We start from the raw sequence: 9,075 nt of genomic DNA, 5'->3' as shown, positions 1-9,075 counted from the left end.
CATCCCCGCAGCCGCTCGATTGAATCGGAATATCTAAGTATTGTGCATTTCTGAAAAAAAAAGGTAAAGTCGTTTCTTTACATGGGATTGTTTCGTGTATACACTGAGCTTTTTAAAATGTTTCTGTCTTGTATGATAGGGATGAATGACATAGCCAACCAACATACAGAGGCTACAGGGTTACAGAGTAAAGAACTCCAAATCAACAAACTCGGATATTAAAGGATGAAGAAATTGACCCAAAATTACGAAATAATACAACAACAAACAAATATTCTAAACGGACTTTACTCCCTCAGCAGATTCCGTCTATATTTTGTGTTTACAAAATGTTGAAAGGGGACAGCAAAAATAACTCGGTAAATAGGCATTATTTCAACAAGTGAAATGACCTTACGAATTTCAAACTTGCACAGTTATACATTTGGCCACATAGAAACACTATTGTACAAAACATGCTGACGGAATTTAGAAATGTGTTTCCAACTACGCGAGCGCATTTACATTTAAGACAAGAACAGTTGGACATTACACAACGTTTGTCTAATGTTTCGTTCACGTGACGAAATATTTATTCCTGGTCGCGCAATATTTTCGTAGGCGCATACCCAATGCAAATAAATTTTGAGGTAGGGTTCACATACAGTAAAGGGTTAGGGGTGCAATATGTATTTAATCTTTATCGATTAACAGCTATAAAGGTGTCAAAATGCTCTTACCAAGCTGCGGTGGTCTCATGGATAAGGCACCTGTTCCGCAAACGGGAACTCAAAGGTTCGAGCCCTGTCAGAGGCAGACATTGTTAATGAAGACCGTTTGGGGAGCCGCCAGCTAGTTAAATACTGGTTACCTATTGCCTATACCTGGCATTAGATATAGGAATCGGGAAGTAATGCTGTTCAAATATATGTAGGTATCTCATTAGCCAGCATGACTGGCCCCTACAGTAGGATTGACACTATAAAACGAACACTTCACTTTTTTACTTATGTAATGCTAGAGTTCAAAATATTATCATTTTTACCCCGCCTCACGGCGTGTACTAATCGTAGTAAAGGGACAGATAATCCAGACTAGCAGAAGTACTCCTTTGAGCTTTTCTAGGACCCTAATGCATATAAATCAGTCCCAAAATGAATTCAAAAACAAATTTGCACAGGATGTACTTCCATTTCTGGTTCATAAACCCCGCACAAAATTTGTGTAAATGTGATTTGCCAAAAGTCCTACAAGGCGCAAAAATATACCCCACGAAAATTTTGTGCAGGAAAATGTCGAGAACAACATCGATTTGTTAATTTGACTGTCTAGACTGTGTACTATGACAACACTTTCTTAAATGATTGATATGTGTTATTACTTTTTTTTTGGTTGTATTTAACGTCGCACCGACACATGATAGGTCATATGGCGACTTTCCAGCTTTAATGGTGGAGGAAGACCCCAGGTGCCCCTCCGTGTTATTACTATGTTTCAGATCTTCAGTTAGATTTGCTCGGAGACCAAAACCAGAATATGACACTAGAACAAGTGTTTCACTTCGTTGAAGCAAAGGAAGCTTGAAAACGGTCAGCCTCAAAACGTATGGACTCTCACGGTGCGGTGCTGATTCAGCAAGCAGCTCGTATCGTCACCACAAGAACGCCAACCGCTTGAACAGTGCTAAACCTTAAGTTGAAAAACGCGAAGTTTGTTCGTATTGTGGTAAGACTGGTCATGGCGTTCGGGCTCCACCTCACGTCCGCCAGAAAGAATGTGAAGCGTATGGACAAACATGCTCAAAGTGTAATTTAAGGAACCACTTAACATCAATATATAGAAGTTCTAAGTCCACTGACAAGAAAAATACTACAGAACATGAAGGCGCTGTTTTTGATTCACTTTGTGTGGCTATGGACTAAAACTCCAGTTTCGACAACAAAGTGTTCAATCTTGACCATTATGTGTATAATAACTTGACTGATACATGGACTAAGAAAAGTTCACATCCACAACCATATGTCAACGTCACTGCCAAGACCGATGTCGACGATTACAAAAGTTTAGGTTACGCGTCTAGCTTCCCACCGAAACCACAATCTCGGCTATGACCGATACTGGCTGTCAAAGCTGCCTCGCCGGCATCAGGATTGCACATCGTTAGGGGTTAAATGAACGTAACCTCATCCCAGTGACTATAAAAATGCATGCCGCCAATAACAGAAACATCAAGATCTTTGGTGCTGCCCTTCTGCACTTCTCTGGGAAAAACAGTGCTGGTGACGTACTTGAAACCCGCTAAGTAGTGTACATCACTGACAGTTCTGATAAGGTGTTTCTGAGTAGAGAGGCGTGCACTGCTCTTGGCATTATCACTGACAATTGTCCCACAATCGGTGAAATTAAAAGTGATGAAAGGTCATCTATGAACATGGTTGATAGCGCTGCTGCTGATTCGATTGAGACACGGGGCATCAGCTGCGATTGTCCTAAACGTGAGCTGCCGCCGTCAATGCCAACAGCGTTGCCCTTTCCAGCCACAAAAGAGCACCGAGCAGCTATTCAACAGTACATACCCGATTGCTACAAATCAAACACGTTCAACACTTGTGAACACCAGCCACTGTCTCTCATGATAGGCCTTCCCATGCAGCTAATGGTTGATACAAGCGCCACATCAGTTGCCCACCACACCCCTGTCCCGGTCCCACATCACTGGCTAGAGGAGGTAGAGTCCGGCCTTGACCAGGATGTTCGGCTGGGTGTAATAGGACCGGTCCCTATTGTAGAACCAGTCACTTGGTGTCAACGGATGGTCGTGTGTGCTAAGAAGAACAGTACACCACGTCGCACAGTCTATTTCCAAGCATTGAATGCACACGCTATTAGGGAGACTCATCACACACAGTCTCCATTTCACCAAGCTCATTCTGTGCCATATGGGACTAAGAAGACTGTGTTTGATGCCTGGAATGGCTGTCATAGTGTACCTATTCGAGAAGAGAACAGACACCTCCCAACATTCATCACGCCATGGGGCAGATACCGGTATCGAATTGCGCCTCAGGGTTACATTGCCTCGGGAGATGGGTACATGCGGTTTGACGAAATCGTTAGAGACATCCCCAAGAAAAGAAAGTGTGTGGACGACGCTCTGCTCTTGGGATACAACATTGAAGAGAGCTTCTTCCAGGCTTGCCACTGGCTAGAAACCTGTGGAAACAACGGAATCACCCTGAACCCTGATAAGTTTGTGTTTGCTCAGGACTGTGTTGAATTTGCTGGCTTTGAAATAACCCCGATAGTGTCCGACCGTGCCAGAAATACCTGAAGGCCATTGTGACCTCATCTCCTGCGCATGACATCTTATCTCTTCCCTTAAATAATGCACAAACGGGAACATGGGGTCTCCTCCATCATCAAAAGCTGAAAAGCCGCTATATGAAAAAGGCAGTGTTAATATTTTTAGGATACCAGCACTGTATTATGCGCTTTTATGTTTAGGAAAAATACATTTATTTTAGAATAAATTATCTTATCTTGAGCGCATGACATTTTATCTCGAGCACATGACATCTTATCTTGTGTTTTCGACATTTTATCTCGTGCGCGCATCGTGTCTCCTCCATCATCAAAAGCTGAAAAGCCACTATATGACTAAAATTGTGTCGGTGTAGCGTCATTCTCAACATCCGTCTGTTTAATTTTGTTGTTCCAAATTGGGAAAATGCTACATGCTTGCCTCAGTGAGTACGACCTTTGTCTAACCCCGTCAGTCAAGTGTGGACAGGGGTTCAATGTTTGCTCGCGAGAAATCGATCTCACAGAGTAAAGCATAAAGTATTTTCAAAATATACGACGAAGTTATGATTTGGACAAAAAATAGACGGACAAATGGACGGACGGACGGACGCACGCACGCACGCACGCATGAACACATGCACGTACTCATGCATGAATATTTCCCTGTATCTATATAACATGAAACATTTTGTTATTTAAAAGTTACACATTGTCACTGTTGGACTCACCGATGGATTGCAGGAAAGTAGGGATAGAGTAGTAACATTTCATTTCATTACTTTCACCATTTTTTTTTATCTCATGTTTGATTAATACAATCTTATTTCGTTATTCCGGAAGGCCAAACATGATACGACGCTTTTTTTCTTTTATTATCTTTTCTCTCTCTCTCTCTCTCTCTCTCTCTCTCTCTCTCTCTCTCTCTCTCTCTCTCTTGGTGTGTGTGTTGGGAGGGGGTGGGGGTGGTATAGGAGGGGTGGTAATGTTCAGAAAGGCGAAATAACTGAATGACACAGCGGCATTTTTTATATATTATAATTTATTATTTAGCAATTCCATTTTTATCATTTTGGAAGCGGGTTTTGTTTCCGGTAGTATAGTTACGAGACTGTGGAAGGCCGGTGCGCCATGCTAATTTTAAAACGCCAAAATGTCGTGCGCTCCAGATAATATGTCTGGCACACGAGATAATTTGTCGAAAGCACGAGATAAGATGTGTGCACGAGAGAAGATGTCGCGCGAAAGAAATAAGATGTCGTGACCACGAGATTAGATGTCGTGCGCGCGAAATAACTTAATCTTTTAAAAAATAAATGCATGTCCTAAACATACCGCCGTTGTATTACATCCGCTTGAAAAGGTTTTTAATCACAAACGTCTGACTTTTATTTATCAATGTAATATTGAGCGTAAACTGAGACTGAAATGATCAAAACTGCCACATCATGATGCTCAACAAAATAAAGCACGAACTCGTGCTTAAGTTGATTACTAGCAGAGGTAAAAGTACATGTATAAAATCTAAACCTCTGTATACTTCTATATACCTATCACTGCAAAGTCCTATAATTTTAAAGGAAAACAAGGTATTGTGAAACACTACTACATTTCAGAAAAAAAGATATTTGAGCCGTGCCATGAGAGAACCAACATAGTGGGTGTGCGACCAGCATGGATCCAGACCAGCCTGCACATCCGCGCAGTCTGGTCAGGATCCATGCTGTTCGCTAACAGTTTCTTCCATTCCAATAGGCTTTAAAAGCGAACAGCATTGAGCCTGACAGATGCGTAGATGCGACAGGCTGTTGATCCACATTCTGGTGCACAACTAACACACTTGTAGTTGATTTCTCAAGGACACGCTCATTATATGTCACATGTTCTGGTGACCTTTACGGATCAAGAGATTCTTCTTTTGTTTGTTTGGTTCTTGTTTGTTTTAAACAGTATTTCAGTTATGTAACGATGGTAACGACAGTTGACTTAACCAGTCTTCCTGGATTCTGTACCAGTACAAACCTGTTCTCCGCCAACTAACTCCCAACTTTCCCTCATGGACGAATTATTTCAGACACTGTCTTTTATTATATCGTCACGGAGAACGTACGCCTCGCTCAGGGCTTGAACTCACGAACCCGTGATTTGTAGATCCGCGCTCTCCCGATTGAGCGAAGCGGGTGGGCTCGAGATCCTTCTTTAACGTTCTTCAGCTTTTACGTTCTTCAGCTATTAAAATGTTCAAAAATTTTCTTTTCATGAAAAATAAAGAAATTAGTAAATTTATAAATGACCTTGATTGCCTACATGACGGCACATTTTTGCCAGATTAAACAAGATCTGGAAACAGAATTGTTATAAAATTCAGTCATGAAATATTCTAATTATAAAACAATTCAAAATTGAGAAAATATAAGTACATTTATATGGCAATATTCAGTGCATACAATACATTTTTATGTATATAGAATATTCTTACGAAACCATACCCGCGTTGTATCTAAGAGCGCACTTTGACGTCACCTTTTTTTCGTCGGATAGGGGACAAAGTCAGTGATTTTAAAGAATACTGGATGGTAAAAGTTCTCAATTTTTTGAAATTTTATCAAACTTAATTAAATCTTGAATATATAAAATTTTGGCAAAAAACTTCGAGCCGTTTTCCCGATAATTAAACGAGTGTGCGATTTTTTCAATAAAAACTAAAAGTTTGAGAATATCGTTTTTCTTCATTTTTCCATCGTTTTGAAAACAAAAGTGACAAATACTGTAAAGCGCCGTAGATCTTTACATAATACACATAAAGATGTAAGTTTCATTGCTGTAAATTGAAAAACATACAAATGAGAGAAAATAAACCGATTTTTTATCGCTTTTTAACGTGGCGCTAAAACAGACGCGCATGGTAATGTTTGCGACGTCACAGCTAAAACGTTTCACTTAAAACCAAGAAAACAGTTGTTGTTGAACTGAAAGAACGCCATTGTGTACAATTGTTGTTGAACTGAAATAACGCCATTGTGTAGAAATTTACTCGAAATTTGTCATTTTGATAAAGGCCATACGACCGAAACGTTAATAAAACAGAGTCCTTAAAATTGATCGTTAAGCAAAATAGAATCAAAGAAGTACATAACGAGTGATTAGTTATGTAGAATATCATATGAGGGCGTTTGCATGATGTGAAGATTCTCGATGTTGGCCTACATATGTGTCCCCGATTAACTGATTTCATTTAAGCAAAATAGAATCAAAGCATCACAAGGGGGCGACATTTGCGTCTTCTCTCGATGTAACCCTACAATGGAAATTCCATTCATGTGCCCCGCCAGCGCTTCGCTTAGTGACTTGCAGCTACATAAGTTCAATATATATCTTCTGAGAAAAAAAGAGAAAAGATCCGTATTCCTTAATTGTCAAAACATTCATAACACGATTTTCATGTGTACAGTTCCTTTTTTATCTGAAAACTGTGCGGAAGTAACAACAGCAGGATTTTGGGGTAGACAGGTCTAGTTTCCCGTTTGGTGGATCCCACTGACTTCTACTGTTGTTTTAGCAGGGTCGGTCGTTTGTAGAAACTTTTTTAACAAGGTAGCGGAGTTTAAAGGCAACAGCCCATGAATTAAAGAAGTGGGGTTGCAACACTTTTAATGTATTGGTGTCATGATTAAGTCGTGACATCAATACATTGTATTTCTAGGGTCGGCTAAACTAGAAGTTGATTTCGCATAAATGTGTAGAATTATACAACCCGTGCTCCAAGAATTGTGAAAGTTGGTGTATTATGTGATATCGTGTTGAATTTTGAAAAAAAAAATAATTCGTTTTTTCTATTCTACTCGACACTTTCAACCTAGCTACATGGAAATACTTTTAAAATTATGTCTTCTAGCTTATAGTTAAGAATAAGAGAAGGGACCCATGATCCTTATTTGTCAAAACATTATTCTATATATCTGAAAATTGTGTTTTTGTTTTGTGGAAGTCGACACAATGGCTATTCTTAATTAGTAGCCTTATTTATTTAATACATAACGTTTTGTCAAGAAAACATTTACTCAAGTATTATATGTACAATAGACTGGTGAACATAGAAAGTAGCATTGATTACGTCAAAAATATATATATTATTTGTTATTGATGTAGCCCGCTGCCAACTGTAGATTTGTTCGTTATTTTTCGAAACGCTATAACATACAACTTGAAACCTGGCAAACATTGATAGTCTTGGGAGTTGAGCAAATTTATAATCTTGGAGATCTGATTACTTTGAGAATCATCTTGGAGTTGAACTTTTGAGGTGTTGAATTCTTGGAGTTGAACTTTTCTGGGTGTTGTGGCTGCAGTAAGTGCATTCTGGTACTGTACGATGTGCATTGCCTGTAGTCATCTGATTCTACGATATTATTTTCATATCCTTCTAATTTACGCTTGATAATTATTTTGATTTACTAATTTATCACCACAATTGAGTAATTCTTGGAAATATGCTTCAACTTACAATTATAAAAAACTTGACACATAGAAAACATAAATAATATTGGAGTTGAACTGTTGGAGATCTGATTACTTGGAGAATAGTCTGATAACCTTATGAGCAGTAGGACCACAATAACTTTTTTGTTTGTTTTATCTTTCTTAAATGATATGCGCAGTTTGGAACATCGGGAGCGCATTTATATACACAATGATTTTGTAGTTACTGTTGAATAAACATGGTTTAGAAAACATCGTCTGCTACCGATTAAGTCATACCTAAGAGAGTCCGTCACCATTGCCTTTGTTTAGGCTGCGTTAACCTACTCTCTATTGTTCTCATTGTTCAGGGTGCACAGACATTGACTTGTCTGCTCAGATTCTAGATCGATATCGGATATATATTTTACTATTTTATACATGTTAAACATAGCTCTTTATGTAGAAAAAGATCTGAGGAGATGCACATGACTACTTAAGGGAGTCAAGCCATGGTCACGTGACTGATACACGTGATGGAAACGTTAATATTGTATAGGTAGACATCAGGAAATACATACTTTTACTTTCATTTTACCAAACAGCTTCGACTAACTTTTTGAAGCATATAACGTAGCTTAAAAACATCAGCAGATTTCTTCTTTACAATCGAGCATCAATAAAGTTGATATTTGACATGAAAATAGCCTTTACTAGTCGGGAAAATTGCACTATATATTAATATGGACTACAATTGGGTAGACCACGGTGGCATATCCGGCGAATAACTACCTTCATTCCTTTAATACCAGTTCCTTTGAAAGTGAAGGCTACAGACACACTTCTTCCCAGAACAACATGTATTCCTTCAGATATAATTTGTTAACAGCATATCGAAAGGTTTCAACCTTTCTGTGCTTTCAGCGCTTTGATTGTTGTTACAAAAGAGTTTTCAATAGAAGATGAAACATTCAATCAAATTTGAATGGTTTTTTTTCCACTTACTCCATAACGTGAGACTCTTTGAGTGATGTGTGAACGTAGCCGTTACGTTTGTTTGTTTTTTTTTTCAACGAAATGCACACCTTGTACATAAATATATAATCCTGGTACAACTCACACGAAACATGTATTCATGGTTTACCACAGACCAATAAAAAAGCCGGATCTGGGGAGATATGATTAATTGATTTCACCAGGCCTCCTCCCTCCTTCTGGGCTGTTATGCAAACTGAGAATATTAAATTGAAAGGCTAGTTAACTTAAAATATATGTTCTTAAAAATCAAAACACTAAAAAACACTAAGAGGTTCTATACAATTTTACGGAAGAGAATTT

Source organism: Mercenaria mercenaria, chromosome 3 (genome assembly GCF_021730395.1).
Source record: "Mercenaria mercenaria strain notata chromosome 3, MADL_Memer_1, whole genome shotgun sequence".
Classification (NCBI taxonomy): domain Eukaryota; kingdom Metazoa; phylum Mollusca; class Bivalvia; order Venerida; family Veneridae; genus Mercenaria; species Mercenaria mercenaria.
The sequence above is the reverse complement of the archived record's forward strand: the minus strand, read 5'-3'. Positions refer to the sequence as shown.